The following is a 17,900-nucleotide window of genomic DNA, read 5'->3' as shown; positions in this document are numbered from 1 at the left end:
AATTCACAAAGAAAATGATAACAAATGATTGAAAAACGTAAAAAGATTGTCATTTACTCACATGGGTAACGTAAGTGATGTCAAAAAAAAAAAAAGAGTGTTACTTGCCTTCTGATTTGGCCAAATGTTAAAACCCTGGGCTGGCAAGGCTGTGGACAGACAGATGCTTGAGCACTGTTGTTGGAAAGTCATTGTAAGTTTTCTAAAGGGCAGAGTGGCACAATTAGAAATAGCCTACCCTTATCACAGCAACCTCATTTGTGGGATGTTCTTCTTAGAAGATAATTGCGGAAAGGAGCAAAGAGTTAGGCACACGGCTATTTCTCATGACATTGTTTATGAGAGTAAAATCTTGACAACATTCTAAACCATCAATAGAGACCCAGCTAAATAAAGTGCGCTACATACATGCAGTGGAATACTATGAAGTAATTACAATAATTTTGTAGAGCTCTATTTATTGACATAGAAAGATGTCTGGGACATATTGTTGAGAGAGAAAAGCAGGTGTCAGCGAGAACAGTATGTATAATACAATCCCTCGTCTATAAAATTATATACATAGATCTCTGTGCGTATATATGCATAGGGATATGTCTGAAAGCCTGTTCACCAAAATGCTTGGAGTGGTTATATCTGGGAGGGAGGATTTTGAGAGATTTTTAAACTTTCTTTTTCATACTTTAAAGTGTGGGTTTGATTTTTTCTTTTTAATAATGAGGATATAACCTGCTTTTCCATCAGAACACATAATAAAGCTATTTTCAGTTTGGAAATTAGGTAAATATTAAACAAGAGGAATCAGCACGTGTGATTTCATGGCTGTGGAGAAGGACTCAAGACGCAAGCTCAAAGTGTGATCCTGGAGCCTGGAAGGTCAGGCGGGGAGGGAAGCCCAGGGCAGGAGCTGATTCTGGAGGGAGGAGGAGGTACTGGGTTCTCAGGGCTTTGGCTCATGGCAGTGGCTGGTGGGCTAGGAGGCTGCAGAGGCGAAGGGGGGTGGTCTCTTCCCCAAGGACAGAACTGTAGATGAGATCTTGGAGCGAGGGAGCGTGTGCATCTGAGAAGAAGAAAGGGCTGAAAATCAGGCCCTGGAACATGGCCATGTTGGTGAGTCGGGAGAAGAGACAGGATGAGTCATCAGGAAGGGGCTACCAGGGGCACAGAGTGCCTCCGAATTCCATGGGGGCAGGAGTGAATTTCCAGAGAAAGGTCAACCATATCTAAGACTGCAACGGCACTGACATCAAGGAGAGGGCACAGGGCTTGACAGATAGGAGTTTGGTGAGCTTAGAAAGAGCCGCTTTGGTGGGAGAATGGGGCCATACATGGTGTGTGTGGGACCGGAGGAGAGTTTGTGGTGGGAGGAAGGAGGGTGATGGCTTGGGAGAACAGACTCGAGGGACAGGGACAGAGCCTTGATCAGGGATGGCGATAAACAGCACGTGTGCCTCCTGCCCGTCCCCCAGCACCGGCAGGCATCACTAATCATTCTGCTGAGCCCAGATGAAGCCTCAGACTCTTTCTCCCAACATCCAGGCCAGGGAGCCACTAGCAATCGATTGGAGTTGGCCAAGGAAATGAACCTCTTTTTCGTGCCTGGGCTTGAACACATACTTGGAAAGTGATGAGATGGCAGGCAGACATGGTGGGGTGATTCAAGGTGCTGGAGAGAGGAGGCCTGAGGCAGCCAGGGCCTCCAGTGCAGGTGTGGACTACGGCTTCAGCCCAGGGATACTTCCGGGTCCGGAGCCCAGGGTGGTCGGAGTGCTCTGTCTGTGAGGCCGGGGTGACCAGCTGCTAGAACACATTTATGCTCTGGGTGATGCTGTGAAGAAGCCCGACTGTGTGTGAATTACTTGTTGGTGCACAGATATTTGGGAGCCCACCGTGGCCCACCATCTGGCTGTCCAGGGAAGGTCTAGCAGGGACCCCACTGTCTGGAACACCTGGCATAGAGGGGGCCTGCCTGTGGGTCCCAGCTGTGAGGCTGGAGGACAGGATGAGGAGTTGGGCTTCCATTGTGGCTTACTGGGAGGACTTTTAGGGAAGACATTCGGTGTGATTCAGCTGCTGTGCCTCCAGTGGTGTTTTGATGGCTCCGATGGGAGCACTCGGTCCTAGATTTAAGAGGTAAAGGCTCTCCTGGACTCTCGGTGGCCAGGGCTTGCCTGCAGCAGAAGAGGAACGCAGCCACATGGGCAGAGCTCACTTATAGGAAATGCCCAGGATTGGTTGGGGGGGACCCAGGCTTTACGCTTGATCTAGGAGAAATGCGATGCTTGAGGGAGCTCAAGCCAAGGAATTGGACGTTTGCTGTTAACCTGCAGAAGCAATTGTTTCCTAAAACGTGCTCCTTGGAATTCTAGTTTCCTGAGGTTGTTCCACAGAAAAGAGTTCTGTGAGCAAATATGTTCACGAAATGCAGCACCCCTGCCCAGGGCCTGTGAGCACGGTAAAGGCTCTGAGAAGTCCTGCACTGAAGGAATTTTAAGGTAGATTTCTCCCAGACTCGATCGATCACAGAAACGTCTTCAACTTAACACCAATTTACCCGCTGCAGGACTAGTGGCTGCCCTGGGGCTGTGGGAGTGACATGTCCTGTGTGGTCCCAGGGACGGTGTTTGGGCCAATGCGAGGACATTGCAAAGAGGCCAATTTTGGCTCCGTTCAAGGAAGAAGTTGGCAACAACCGCAGATGTTTTAACCATGGAAGAGGCAGTGGAGGAATTCCAGTCTCCAGAGGCCTCAAGCAGAGTGTGGACCTGTCAGGGATGCTGCGGAAGACAGCCAGGCTCCAGTGGGTGTCATCATTGATTTCTGGGGTTCCATGAGCCCGGGGAAGGGGCCCTTCTGCTACCCAGAGGTGAGACTGCTCCCTTGGAGCCTGTCGCCTGGCTCATATTGCTGTGTACCCAGCTGAAGAATACTTGGGACACTTGAAATGAACAGTCTGTGAAGGTAAGATGTGAACACATAAATATCCTCATTAAGCCCCAAATACACATCCCAAACTTTACAAAACAGGAGCGGCAGCTGGAGACGCCCACAGCCCTAATTGCTTTTCTGTACTAAGAGAACATCCTCTCTCCAGCACTGCTTCTTCCATTCATTTAGGTAATTACTGGAGGGAGCCAGCTGCGGCAGACTGGCGGGCAGAGGCGGGTTTGTAACACCCCTGAGTGAGCACCCCCAAAAGGATGGGCTGGGATGCCGCGGGGAGCAGGGCATGAGGATGGGAGGTCGTCCGCTCAGCACCTGTCCTGATCCCAGTGGGCCCAGACTGAGCGGCCGGTACAGGATGCGTCATCTCCCAGGGACCCGACAAGCATGACTCAGGGCAGCGGGAAGGAGCCAGGGCCAGGGCCAGGTGTGGGGATGGGAATGGACGGCAGAAAACAGCTAATCATCAACTAATTGCTCCAGTGCCTTCTCTGAATCTCTTGCTGAGCTGGGACACTGAGGCAGATGGGTCCACCTCCATGCTGCCCTCAGAGCTCACAGCCCTGGGGAGGAAACACGGGCAGGAAAGGGTTGGTATTAAGGCAAGCTTTCAGAATTGAGGATACTGAGGATGGAGAGATGGATTCTGTCCTGGGGAAAGGGATCAGAGAAGATTTCTTGGAAAAAGAGACAGCAGTTTTGGGCCTTAGAAGGGAGTGTGACCCAGGGAGGGCAGAGTCACCTGCTGTTGGCGTGTTTCCTTCTGCAAAATGGGGTCAAAGTTACTGTGGACTTCTGGGCCCCAAGCTCACATCCAATTTGACCCCTTGCCTCCTGGTCTCTAGTAACCATCCAGGACTCATGAGGACCCTCTTGAGATTTCTTTTAGGGAGTCTCAAGCATGGAGTTCTCAGCTGGGAGCCAACAGGGATGCTGCCATGGGGACCCGGGTCCAGGGTGGTCAGTCAGAGTGGACACCCTGGATCAGTGGGGTTCGAGCCTCTCCTCAGAGGGGCCCCAGGGAGGGCTGTGGCCCAGGCGCTCTGCCCACCAGGCTTCCTGTGGGTGGCAAGCGAAACTTTTCTTCCTGGTTCTCTCCCAGCTGCCAGCTTCATTCCCCCAGCCCCAAGTGGCGGCTCCTTGGGCCGGAAACAATGTGCTTTCTCCACGCCTGGGAGTGGAAGTCAGCAGTTTGGCACCGTCTGGCTGGCAGCCTCCACCGGCTTCCTTTGGCACTTTATTGGCAAAGGCGGTGACATTTCTTTCAGTTGGGTGGGTGGAGCTGTTATGCAAACTCCCGCTCTCCTCATTCGCCAGATGAATATTCATGACTCAGGCAATCTGTACCAGCCAGACTTCCCTGAGGGCGGCTGCTTTTCTTCTCTTCCCCTCTCTTTTTCTCTCTCCTTCTCTCCTTCCCAGCTCTTTGGAAAGCTGGAGTGCAGCTATATTTAATTTACAAATACGGAGTTCTTGAGCTTGCCTTTTGAGGTGCAGGCTTGGGGGGAGGAGGTGCTGGGAGTGGGAGCAGTGGTTGAGGAATTGGGTCCCTGACCTTGGGCCTCGGGGTCCAGCACCTGGGCCCCAGCTCCTGGGATGCTCCTGGGTCCGGGGCTTCCCTCTTGGGACCCTCATGCTGTCAGGGGCAGCAGCCTGTTTTACCTCATTCCACACTGGCCCCCAAGGTCAACACAGACATTCCGAGGCACTGATTGAGGCTTTTCTGCTCATTGCACGGGCCGGGCCCCACCAGTGCATCACTGCCCCCTGCCCCCTGCCTCCTGTGCTCTCCTGTTTATCAAGGCACACCCGGACCCCGCTCCAAGCCCCAGACCAAAGCCCGGAAGGCAGTGGGGTGTTTGCTCATCACAGCTTTCCTAGAGGGAGTGGGTGCCGACTCAGGTCCAATTCCCTGGGGACACATCTGCTCCCTTACTGAGAAGGATGGCTACCTGGCTTCCTTTGTCTCTTCCTCAAGAGGCCCCAGAAACTCTGGCAAAGGGGTCAGAATTTCCAGTATTTGCCAGGGAATCTGGCCTCAGCAAGGATATGCTCGTGTACGGCTTGTGTGTGTGTGTGTGTGTGTGTGTCAATATTTACGCACAGCTTAAGTGAGTCTGTATGCCTACATCTATGTGCAAGTGTTTGAGTGTGTGTCTGTATGTGTAAGGGCGTGAATGTGTGTGTGGCGGGAAGTCTGGGAATGTGTACATGTGTGAATGTGCCTCTCCTGTTAGAGCTGCGTGTGTATCTCTGTGGGTCTGGGAGAGTTGTGGGTGATGGAGCTCTTGGAGGGGCTGAGGCTTGTGCGTGTGTGTACACACATGTATGCGTGACTGGTAGGTGTGCATGTGTGTACGTGTGCCTCTGAGAGCCTGGGGGAGAGAGAGAGTTCGTGTTAGGAGGCAATTCCCCCAACCCCCCATTCCCTCCCAAACCTTTTCGTCTCCATCGAGGTGGAGGGGGACGCGAGGTGGAGGGGGACGTCCCCCGCCACCCCCCTCAGCAAGTGTTACAGATTCTATCCAAGGACGGGAACAGAAGGCTTCCCAGCACAGAGCGTCCTGAAATTACTTTATATTCCCCCTCTCCTTGTCTCATCTAATCAAAATAGCAGCATTAGGCTCCCCCATTCTCCTTGCCCACCACTCAGCCCTGGGGAGGGAGCGAGGTGGGCCATCCTGTCTGACCCCCTTGGTAAGCACCTTGTAGCCCCAAGCCAAAGAGCTGTCTTCCAAATCTCCTTCGTTCCTCGGCCCCTGCTTCGGTGGCAAGAGCCAGCTGCCTCCCTGCCTGCCAGCAACTGCCAAGCTCTTCCAGACCCACATCCAGGCCCGGCCTCATTTACAAATATGCAAATTTGCATCTTTTCTGGTATGCAAATGGAGACAAGACAAATAGCTAATTAGGGTCAAAGGAAGCACTCTGAACCAATTCGTTGTAGGGTCGATGACTTTCTGCTGGGAGGAGACTGGGTCCTCCTGCTGCCTCCCCACCCTATCCCGCCCTGGCCCTGGCTTCCCCTGGCCCCCACACTCTGGCCTGTCCTGTCTGGCTTGGGCTGTGGACATTCAAAGAGCATTAAAACAGAAGATGCTTGAACACCAGTCCTACCTCTGACTCTTAGCTGTGGACTCACTTGGCCCAAGCCTCAGTCTCTTGCTCTGTGAAATGGAGCCAAGATAGTGCCTGTCTTGTCTCTAATCCTCCAGCCCAGAGTAGCGAGTCTCAGGAGAATCTGGATATAAAGAGCCTTTGGAAACTGTGCTGAAACTCCTCGGATAGGCATGCCACTTGTGCTCCTTCAAAGCACTTTCTGCCATTGATTTCATTTATCTTCAGATCCACCCTCTGAGTTTGAAGAATTAGATGTAGTGACAGGACGGCAGTAGGTTTCATCCTGGGTACCAGCTCTGGCCAGTTATGAGTGGCTGCCTGGAGTGGTGTCAAGTCCAAGCCTGGAGTCACCAAAAGAGAGACTACGATCAATGAGTGATGTCTGCTGTGAGCAAGTATTTGGACGTTGGTGGCTCATGGGCTGTGTATTTATTGACCACAAAAGCTGCGGAATTTACAGCAGGAACCAGGGTTCCGGTGCTGCATGCTCCCTTAAGTGAGTTACCCTTCCAGAGCTCAGCTTCCTGGTATGAAACAGGGAAAATAACACCTTTTCCTTGAGGTTATTGTAAAGATGAAACAGAGGAAGGTTAGGCAAAATCCTTTTGTCATCTGGGAGGTGATGGGTTTTTAATTGACGTCAGAGGAATAGGCATATTGTCCCATTTCAGAGGTGAGGAGCCTGAGGCCTGCCAAGGGCAGATGACCCGGAAAAGAAGAAGCTGGCAGCCTTGCCAGACAGGCCTGCACGGCGGCTGGGGCTGCCCCTCCCTCTGCCACTACAGGCTCCTGGCTCCCTCCCACCACCCCCGCGCTGATGCCCCAAGCGGGCCAGCCTTAACAGGTCCCACTGGCCTCGCTCCACTTCTGGGTGTGAAATTTGGCTGAGTTGGCACCTGGGAGAATGGGGCAGTTGCCATCCCGGAGCCTGAAGCCTGGACCAAGGCCAATGGGAGGATGAAGGGATAGTGGGAGAGCCTGAGCGCTGGCAGCTGGCAGGAGCCGGGCAGGAGGGGACCTGGCTTGAGGACAGCCGGCTCAGGGGTGCGTGTATATGTGTGTGCCTGAGCATGTCGGCCAGTGTCTGAGTGTGCCTCTGTGCATGTACCTGTATCTGAGGATGCTTCTGGGAGCATGTGTCCTTATCAATGTGTGTGTATATGTATCGTCCATCAGTACAAGTATTAAGTGCATGTGTGTATATAGTTGTGCACACCAGTGTCAACGTGTGTCTGCATGTCAGTGTGCACCTGTGTACATGTGCCTGCACGTGTGTATAAGTGAACTTGTGTGAACGCATTTGTTGGTATTCGTGTATGTGTCTGTCCGTTTCTGCCTGTATCTGTCCATTTGTGTACAACCTAATATCAGTATCACATGTGCCCATTTGGTGCACATCTGGCCACCTCTGCCAGTATCTGTGGACATGGGTCTGCGTCTTTCTGTTGGCATCCACGTAAGCATCACTGTACCCCACGTGTGTTCTTCCCAGTGCCTTGTGCCTCTCTGTATGTTGTGCACATCTGAAACCTGCCCACGTCTGTGCATCAGTGAGTGTCTCTGTGGCTGTGCCCATATTGTTGGTGCCTTTCTGGGTGTGCACATCCACCTATGAGGATGTTGGTATCTACCTCAGGATGCAGGCGCAGCTGTGTCAAGGTGAGCATGGTGGAATCTTCTGCATGGCCGCAGCAGTTCCAGGTCATTGCTTTGGTCCTTGTCCTGTGGCTGGAGCCTCCTGGACATCCGTGTGCCTTTGCGATGTTTGAAGGGAAGCTTTTCTCTCCAGTTCCCAGGGTGCTGCCTGGGCCAGATCAGGGCTTGGTACTTCTGGAGAAGGACCTGCCTGCCCTTTGGGACTGGTCTACTTCCCCCTTCTCCTTTTCCTTATCTTGTCTCCTTCCCTTTTTCTATTCTTTCTTCCCATTCCCCTTCCTTTCTCCCTTTTTTTCTCTCCCTCTTTCTTTCCTTCCTTTTTCACATTCACTTGAAGAGACCTGGACTTGGACAGCTCTGGAGGTGACAGATGAGACTTAGAGCCCCACTTCACCCTCTAGAGAGGGGCTCCCCACTCCCATTCCCCACGTGGACTCAGCCCCAGGGCCCCACATGCTCCTGGGGCTCTTTAAATTAAAGTCACTGCACCCCCCACTGCATTTTAATAATCACCCCAGCAGTAGATTTGAGTGAGAATCCATGACTTTTCCTCCTTCTCTCTGGAGGAGTCACCTCCCAGCTTTCCTCCAGTGCTGGTAAAGGGTGGCCCCGCTACCTCCTGGAAGACATGCTGGCCTGGGCTTTGGAGCACCTCTGCCTCAGCTCCAATGTCTGTCGATGGTCCCTTCTGCCATCGCTAGACCTTTTCTGGGATTGAACTTGGGGTTGCTCTCCCTCCTGTCTGTGTTCAGATTCCATTCTCCCCTGGCTGGACCTCCCTGTTCAGTTACCTGGGTCCTTGCTAGGCAGCCTCACCCTGACATGGTTCTTCCCCTATGCTGGCTGTTAATGTCTCTTCTATTCTGTCCTGCAGGGACTGGGTCAGAGTCATCCCTGTCTGCCTTGGGTTCCCTGGCCCATAGCAGTGCTTGGAACATAAGTGCAGATGGATGATTCTGGTAAGAAACAAGGTGCCCCAGCTCATACCTTGCAATTACCAAAGGACTTCCCTCTTCTTACGGACTTCTCCCTTCACTGATGATTTTGGGTGGAGTTAAAAAGAAAAAGATAGATGAAAAATTGGAATAAATATAAATAAATTAAAATAAAAATGCTTAACACCAGTAAGTTTCATTGGAACTGAAATGGAAAGAAAAAGCATGTCAAGGTAACGTGTCATGGACAATTCCAAATCAGCATGGTGTTTTCAGCTGGTAAGTGTCGTGATTTTGTTCCCTTCTCTGGCAGTCCGTGGCTAGGTGTTCTCCTTGTTGGAATCCTGACCAGGCAGGCACTGAACTGGAGTATGAAGAACTTGGGTTTAGGCTTGGATCAGCCTGGGTCGAATCTCTCACTGGCTGTGTGACCTTTCTGAACCTCAATTTTCCTATCTGTGCAATGAGGATAAAGGCCATTCTAAACAGGATGATTATAAGGACAAGAGAAAATGGTGCACAGGACCAGGGACAATGCCTGGTGTATCGTTCCTTCTTCAGAATACACCCAGAATCTAACCACTTCCCTTCACCTCTGCTGCCACAGCATGGGGCTGGGCACCATCATCTCTCCCCAACTCCCCAGTGGTCTGTTCTCTACACTGCAGCCACAGTGGTCCTGTGAACATTTAAGCCACATCACATAACTCCTCAAAACCTCCGTGGCTTCCATCTCACCTGGAGTCAAAGCCAAAGTCATCACAGCCGCCTCAAGTTCCCACAGGATCAACCTCTCCATCTGTCACTGTCTCTGCTGTTCTCCCCCATCTCACGTCTTTCCAACTACCCTTCTATCCTGGCTGTTCCAGAGTGTCAGCCACATTCCTGCCTCAGGACCTTTGCACGTGCCATGTCCGTTGCTGGAACGCTCTTCTACCAGATATCCCCCTGGCTCCCTCTGTTGATCCTTTCAGTTCTTTACTCAAATGTCACTTTCCCCATGAGTAACATCCTGCTCTTTCTGATTTATTTTTTAATCTATGGTACTTATCACCTTCTAGTGTACCATACCATACTTTTAACTTTATTTTCTATATTGCTTGTCTCTCCCTAAGAGAATGTAAGCTCCTTGAGAGCAGGGATTTTTTTGTGTTTCTGCCGTCTGGAACGGTGCTCAATAAATTTTCGTTGAATGAATGAACTGCTTGTCACTTGGAGAGTCCCAAAGCATAGGAGTGGCTGTCTACCAACTCAGGCAATCAAAGGTTACCATGCTCCTGTAGCTCTGGATGAGGGTGACTGTAGCATCACTTCATAGCGAGGCAGTGGGGATGCTCAGGAGGAAAGCTGCCCCATTGTCCTCCTACTAAGGGCAGCCAACCCAGGAGGAAGCACCCCTGTGCTGATTCCTGACCCAGCCTGCGAGTCAACCGCATATCCTCCTGGGCCAGCCAGAGGCCAAGGCGACCTGTTCCTTGGCATTCTCCACCTTTTATCTCCATCCATCATGGGTGCAAGTATGTCCAAAGCCAAGGTAGTCTTTTGTGGAGGCTCACACTCAACTGGGACTCTCTACGAGAGTAAGGGTATTCGCACTAAGGTTGGTAGTCCAGCTGGGCGCTGGGAGGTTGAGGGAGGCTCAGCTAGGGGAGGAGCATGGGGTGGGCCTCAGGCCTGAGGAGCAGCACGGGCAGAGCCCAGCATGGAGGATGTCCCTGGTGCGCTGGGGAAGGGTGGGCAACAGGGTGTGGCTGGAATGTGTCTACCTGACCTGGCAAGAACTCCCAGAAGCTGGGATTGGGTCTGAACCATCTTTGCCTGCCCTTCTAGAACAGTGTTCAGCCCTCAGGAGTGCCACCAATGTCTGCTGGATGGTCTGGTTGCCTCAGGGCACTGAAGAAACATGGTGGTACAGATCAGACCTGGGAGCCGGTCTTGGTCTTACCCACCTTTAAAGTAGTTCCTTCACCTTGTGCACTGCTGGTGGGAATGTAAATTGGTGCAGCCACTGTGGAAAACATCATGGAGGTTTCTCAAAAAACTAAAAATAGAACTACCAGATGATCCAGCAATTCCACTCCTGGGCATATATCCCCAAAAAACAAAAATACTAATTTGAAAAGATACATGTTTCCTAATGTTCATAGCAGTGTTATTTACAATTGCCAAGATATAGAAGAAGCCAAAGTGTCCATCAGCAGATGAATGGATAAAGAAGATGTGGTATATGTGTGTATATATACACACACACATATATACACACACTCACATATATAAAATGGAATACTACTCAGCCATAAAAAAGAACAAAATGTTCATTTGTAGCAACATGGATGGACTTGAAGAGCATTATGCTGAGTGAAATAAGTCAGACAGAGAAAGACAAATATTGTCTGATATCACTTACATGTGGAAACTAAACAACACAACAAACTAGTGAGTATCACAAGAAAGAAGCAAACTCAGCGGATTTAGAGAAAAACTAGTGGTCACCAGTGTTGGGGAGGGGAAACGTAGGGGTGGAAAAGTGGAAGCTACAAACTCTTGGGTGTAAGATGAACTTAGGGATGTATTACATAACATGGGGAATAGAGCCAATATTTTGCAATAACTGTAAATTGAAAGTAACCTTTAAAAATCATATACAAGTTTTTTTTTTTTTTTGAGAAGTTGTTCCTTCAAAGGTGAGGAGGAAGGGTTCTCCAAGAGTGGGAGATACGCCCAGGCTAGAATGACTTCCCGAAACCTGCCACTTCCAGGGCTTAAAGAAGCCTATGGCCCAATCTCAAACAGGGTTTTTGAATGCATGAAATAAGATATGTAGAGCTGCAAAGGAAACTCATTCTATCCAACTATAATTCTAACCATGGACCCCAGGGTCAAATGCTCTTGGAAGACAAATATTCCATTCTCTGAAAACAGAGCACCACCCTGGCTTCTCCCCTGCACACTTGGTGGCAGGGGTGTAGGGAAGAGTTTGTGCCTATCTTTGCAGGGTTGCCCTGGGGTGGAGGGAGCAGCCAGATCCTGCCCTGCCCAGGAGATGGTGTTTGGAACCCTCGGGGGAAGCCATCACTGCGATCCAGATGGGCAGGCTGCCTGGGGGAAGGCGTGAGCGCCCCATTTTTGGAGGCAGTGAGCTGGAGAGGCCCATCTGCCAGGGATTTGGGGTCAGGGTCGGGTGGGTAATTGCTGCTTGGGTGGGAGAGGGTTTTGATTGATTTCAAATCCATCTCTTGGAGATCTAGGAGGCAACCATGGCAGTCAGAGCTCTCTTCTTCACCAATCCCTGAGCCAGCCACGCCATCTGGGGAATGAGAGAATGGCCACTTCCTCTGCTGGCTTCTGCTGTCTAGGCTCCTGCAAGGAATTTGCACCGGTGCGACTTCAGTTTTGCCTCAGTCAGCCACTGGTCCTGGTCTTTTAAAGACACTGAGCTTCAGGCTGGGAAGGCCTTTCACTATTCTGAGTCTGCCCCCCAAAACCGTTTCTGGACACTAGGATGGTAGACCATACCACCCAGCCTCCCCTAGCCATCTAGAGTTTCAGTTCTGAGCCTAGAAAGGGGTCCCTCCTTACCTCTGTGGCATCAGGGCCCTCAACAGAGCCCAAGATGTCTTTGAAATTGTCCGGGCCATCCCTCTGTGCCATGGATGGGGTAACTGGGGCCCAGGAGAGCAAAAGCTTAGCCCAAGTCATAGAGCCTCTGGGCGGCAGAGCTGGTACCAGAACAGCATCAGAGGTGGCCCAAGGCCAGAGAGAATGCTGTGGGGAGTCCGCCTCGGGTCCCTTTGACAAACACATCATGCTTCCCACCTAACCCGCCTCAGTGGGTGGGGAGCTGGGGACTGGTCTATTAGCTTTCTCCCACTGTCCCCCGAGGGTGCATTTGTCTGTTTTGCATTTTTTCCAGGCTGTCATTAGACTCCTCCTGGTCCTGGGGGGAGCGCGGCAAAGAGAAAATGTCAGGGCGACACGCCGCCAAGATAACATTAGCGAAATATCAAGTCCTTTATGATGTCAGGAGGGATTCCTTCCCGCTGCCGAAGCTGCCTAATGACATCATAAAACAGGCCTTCGGCAGCGGCAGCCCCCCGAGCCATCAATCAGGCCTGTCTACCCAGGGCCGGGCACGCGGGGTGTGGGGGTGGGGTGCAGGATTTTCAGCTCCAAGGAGGCCCCAACACAGCCATTCTGTGATGAGCTGAGAAGTTGAGGACACCCACGGCCCTCTGAAAGGGTCAGCCCCCTAGGGTGGTGCCCCCTCATGGCTGGTCTGGGCCCCGGGGCAGGCATGGCTCCTGAGACCCCTGGGAGATTCCAAGACCGAGTTGGCTGCCACCAGCCGGGGAGGAGGCTGAGCAGTAGTGCTGAGCAAGAGGAGGGGCCTAAGGCCAGCCTTCCTCTTCGCTAATGTTGGGGGCAGACTCACACCTGTCTGGGGCATCAGGACAAAGAGTCATGACACAGGATTCAGATCCAGGAAGCCTTTGACTCCTTGGTGGCTGGTGTGTGCTCTTGCAGGTCCTGGGTTTGCTCCTGTGTTCATGTGTCCATTTATCTACATACCTGGGGTGTCTGCAGCAGGTGGACAGGTGGGTCGCCCATGTCTGGTTTGCCTAGGTGTGCATGCTCACGCCTGCAGCCACCTGCCTGCCTGACGGCCTACCTCTGTGCGCGTCTGTGTCTCTGTCTGTCCTGAACCTCCCTGTGTGTCCATGTGCTGGTGCTTGTTTGTGTCAAACGTCTGCAGATGCAGGCGAGGAGTTTCGGAAGGGGATAAGGGACACCAAAGAGAAGGGGGCAATCCCAGAGGGTGAGTGGGAACATGGGGCGTGAGTGCACCAGGTGCCTCTCTCCACCCTCGGCTGAGATCTTTGGATGTGGATTAGAATTACCAGGGAGATTTGAAAACCTACCTGTGCCCCCGTCTTACCTCAGATCAATGAAATCCAGATCTCTGGAACCAGGGCTTAGATGTTGGTATTTTTAAAGGCTCCCCAGGCGATTCTAAGTGCAGCCGGGGTTGAGAAACAGGGTGTCCAGGGCCTTGCTACACCAAGTGTGGACTAGCGCCATCGGCCTTACCTGGGAGTGTCTAAGGACTGCGGACCATCAGCCCCTTCTCAGACCTCCTGAATCATAATGGGCATTTCCCCTCCAGTGGTCTATATTTTAATAAGCTCCCCAGGTGATTAGTGCATCCATTACAGTTTGAGGAGTGAAGCAGTGCTCTCAGCTGCTTCTGATCTGAGAGTTTCTGGATCAGTGGACACTGGGTGGGGCCTAGGAATGAGCTTTGCGATGCAGATGCTGCCGTTCTGGGGACCATGCTTTGAGGACCCCTGGCTGAGCTGCGGTGCGTGAAGGAGGCAGACAGAAGGGGAAGGCGAGGGGTGTGAGTGTGGGGGATACGAAGGTGGAAGGAAGCGGAGAGGATGTCTCAGTCACCCAGAAAGATCCTGTTCCCACAAAAAAGTGTGGCCTGTCATCCTTTTAGGGCCTGGATGTCCCCGACACAGGGACCAGTTCAGGAATGAGGGTTTTAAAGAGAACAGGAAACATAAGCAAGTCTCCAGAGAGCTGCTGGCGTTTGTGTCCCCGTCCTGATCCCCTCCCCTACCCCCAAGTCTGTTAAGAAGAATCCAGGGCTGGCTGCTTCCCTGGTTCCCGAGACCCCCTGGCCGGAGAATCAGGCTTTCTTAGAGCCCGAGCTCATCAAAATGCCCACCTGCTTTCTCGGGGGTCCTGCACACAGTGGAGGCTGAATGATTTAGGGCAGCCACATACCTGGTTTTCTTGGGGCAGCCTTGATGTATGACTCTCATTATTTCATTTTCAAAAGTTGCCTGATAAATTGCATGGTTTCCCTATTGACAGTGGTTACTGGAATCATTGAAGTTTGGTTGAGGTGGAGGTGGGGAGGCCCAGAGGGCGGCGCGAGAGGTGACTAGGGGTGTTCCTGAGGGGAAGTCCTCTGGGAACCTGCCCCCGGTCTCCCTCTTCCTGGCCTGGCTTCCTGGGGGAGGAGGGGAGGGAGAGTCCTTTGCAGGACGCCCAGCGTGGGACAGGGTTTAGCCTGGTGGGTGGAGGTGATGTAGCGGGGAGCAGACCTCTCTCCCATGGGGCAGCCAGCCCTGTCTGTCTGTCCTTCGGGTGGGGCAGCCAGAGGTGGGGTGGGGTGGGGTGGGGGCAGCTGGAGACAGGCAAGCCAGGCTCAGCAGCAGCCCCGTCTTGCCCCAGGCCTGATCTGCGGGGTACCGGCACCTCTTCTGCCTCCATCTTCAGGGAGTTGCCTTCGGGCTGGGGGAGGAGATAGCGATCAGCTGGAATACCAGAGGTGTGAAGCAGGCATGACCTCACCCAGGGTGTGCCCGCGCTCTGAGCCCTGTCGGGCCATCCTCCCTGCCGCTCCCAGGCACCCCCAGGCCCGGCTTAGAAAACAAGCCCCAGCCAGCAGTGGCAGCAGGGGCGTCCCTACGCGCTGGGCTGGGTCTCAGCCAGGGATCAGGCCACCCCCTCTGGGAACAGCCTGGGGGCGAGTGCCTGCCGAGGTCTCTGAGGGGACCCCAGCCCCCCTCCAGCTCCCTAGGGGCTGGGGTGTTTGGAAAAGTGTAGGGAGGGAGAGCTGAGGCTGGAGAGAGCCATTCAGTACTGAAACTGGGTGCTAGACCAGGTGGTCCAGGAAGAGGGGAAGCTGGTATTCCTCAGTGATGGAAGGAGCTTGAGACTCATCCCCAGCTTGGGAGGCCCAGGAAGAGGAGGTCCAGGAGTGTGGGCCAGCCGGAGCACCCTGTGTCAGGTGACATGCCGGCCAAGAACTGATTTGAAAGCCAAAGCCAGAAAAGCCCGAAGAGTCTGGGAAGTATTCACCAAGCCAAGCCAAATATGTTAAAACACCTCTTGGTAACTTCAGATGAAGCCCGGAGATTCACACTGTGATAAGATAGGCTGTCAAGGTCGAGTGGCTGACTGTGGGCTCCGGGCGGAGGCTGGCCCCTCAGAAGATGTGGGGGTCCTGGAAATCCGTGGGCCAGGTCTCTCGGGGAAAAACTCCCACCCCCCAGCCCCCGAGTGACTACGCAGAACTGAGAATAGCAGCAGTGGGAACTGGTTCTCAGGCTCTGGCTGGGGGCTGCCCACACCCCTCCCACCATCCTGGGTCTGTCCTGTCCTTCGGCGGCTCCCACTGTGGCTTGTGAGCCCGCTCAGGCTCACTCCTGCTCATCCTACCCCCATCGTCCACGGTCTACAGCTGCGCCCACTCCCCATCCACCCACACGCGTGTTCAGCACCTCTGTGCACAGCCCACACCCACACCCACACTTGTAGGGAGGCAAGTGGGTCTCACCCAGGACTGTTGCACAGACAGCCACTCGAGACACCTTTGCATAACGAATGAATGGACCCACCTGTGAGCTGCTGGCCTTTGCTGGCCGTGCTCCATGTCATTGGGCTCAGAGTCCCAAACCCAGCAGGGCTGATCGCATTCGCCCCAACGCCAAGGGCCACAATCCCACCCTCCAGAGAGCCTCCAGGCGGCTGCCTTTCCAGGCCTTGTGTTTCAGAAAGGCTGTCCAGAGCCCTTTCCTCTGTATGCTTTTAAGGGACATGGCCGTGTATTGTCTGAGTTATTTATTCAGGTCAGCAAACATTCCCTGGGCTTTCCATGTGCCGGGGCCTCTGCTGAGCTCCGCAGCCCAGAGGCCAGAATAACGGTGCTTCCAGATCACACCTGGGGCTTAGCAAGACCCTCAGGCTGGCTCCTGCTCTGTCCTGGGCTTCTGCCTCCCCTGGGCCCCTCCCCACCTGTTCACTCCCCCAAGCACCCTCACATACACTTTTCTCTGCCCCATGACAACCACCCTCCTCCTCTGTGTCATTCTCTCCCACCCCCTCGTTTCCTCCTTCATCCTGGCTTTGGATGGATGGCATTGTTCGTGTCCTCTGGTTCTGCGGCAGCGTCGAGAGTGCTGTGGAGATGCTCAGATTCCTCCCGGCATCTCCCACTCCCCTCTTTCCAGCTTTGGCTCTCGGAGATGAAGGACTAGGTGGAACCCACTGGGTTCTGGGTGAGGCTCTTGGCTTCTTGAAGGCCTGAAGGAGGCCGGAAGTGAACACAGGAAAAACAGAGGCATGGAGGGAAGGAAGGAGGGAGGGTGGAGAGAGAGGAGGGGGAGAGAGAAAGCAGGAGACGGATAAGAGTTAGAGTCAGAGTCTGAGAGAAGTAATAGGGACAAACAGACCAGCAGAAAGAGATTCTGACCCCATCACCAGGCACTTCTGCAAAAACCATCCTCTTTTCTTAAGGGTGGACTTGGCTCTCTCAGTACGTGGTTGCATAGCCTTGGAACAGATCTCAGAAAGGGACCAGAGTCCTTCCCTGACCTCAGCTCCCACTATGCTGTGACAGGCTGGAGAGCACCCTGGGGGAGACCATGACTGTGGACAGTGGCAGTGAGGTTCTTCTAGCCTGAGGATTCTCCCATCTCTGCTCCCTGCCTTGCTGTGGTCTTGACACCCTCAGATCCAGCCTTCAGGGAGCTTCGTCAGCTTTGCAGGGAAATTTCGCAAATTCCCAGCAGCCTCTGGCCCCACCTCGCGTGGGCAGTCTTCAGTCTTTTCTCAGATGCTGGATCCAGGGGGCCTCCCTTCTTTTGCCCTCTGGTGCCAGCCAGGACCCTATGAGCCTCCTTCCTCTTGTCCTTGTGGGGCTGCCTGGGGTGAGAGTGGGAGAGGGGGTGGGGAAAGGAGCTCAGGGTGAACGGCCTGATCTCTCCTCCTTCCCAACCCTATTGCCAAAGAAGCTCCTGGACAGGTTCTAACCTGCCCTGTCAGCCTCCCTGGGCCCCTCCCCTTTGCTCTTAGCCTGAAGGACCCCTCCCCAGCCCTGGCCTGGGCCCAGGAGCCCTGCTGAGAGCCACAAGCTATCTCACAAACTCAAGGAAGGATGGTGACAGAAGTGATGAGTCCCTTTTTGTCCCCACAGCACCCACCCGCCCCGGGACAGAGGGGCCCTGGCAGCCTCCATCCTGGTTATCTGATTTGGGGGCTGATGGGGTTTCTAGTGGAAAACAATATGGTAATTTCAGAATGTTCCTGATTAGATGAAAATGATATTGCATCAAAGTTACTTCCTTAATTTATTCAGAAAATAACAAGAGAGAATTCTCTCCTAAGATCCTTAATTAAACCAGAGCTTCCACCGTGCAGGCAAAGCCAGTGCTGAGCTCCAGGTGTAGGGGACAA

The 17,900-nt window shown here is 53.2% G+C and overlaps 2 long non-coding RNA genes across 2 annotated transcripts; both read right to left on the bottom strand.

Annotated features, from left to right (window-relative positions):
• Positions 1-320: 320 nt before the first annotated feature.
• LOC140700702 (uncharacterized) lies at positions 321-9,755 on the bottom strand. Its single transcript, XR_012079258.1, has 2 exons — positions 7,692-9,755; positions 321-6,401 (listed from the first exon to the last, which is right to left on the bottom strand). It is a non-coding gene; the product is annotated as an uncharacterized lncRNA (long non-coding RNA).
• A 1,734-nt stretch (positions 9,756-11,489) lies between these two features.
• LOC140700704 (uncharacterized) lies at positions 11,490-12,590 on the bottom strand. The gene is made up of 2 exons (XR_012079260.1): positions 12,231-12,590; positions 11,490-12,011 (listed from the first exon to the last, which is right to left on the bottom strand). It is a non-coding gene; the product is annotated as an uncharacterized lncRNA (long non-coding RNA).
• Positions 12,591-17,900: the final 5,310 nt, after the last annotated feature.

This window comes from Vicugna pacos, chromosome 13 (assembly GCF_048564905.1).
Source record: "Vicugna pacos chromosome 13, VicPac4, whole genome shotgun sequence".
Lineage (NCBI taxonomy): Eukaryota > Metazoa > Chordata > Mammalia > Artiodactyla > Camelidae > Vicugna > Vicugna pacos.
This window is presented reverse-complemented; position numbering and strand designations above follow the sequence as displayed.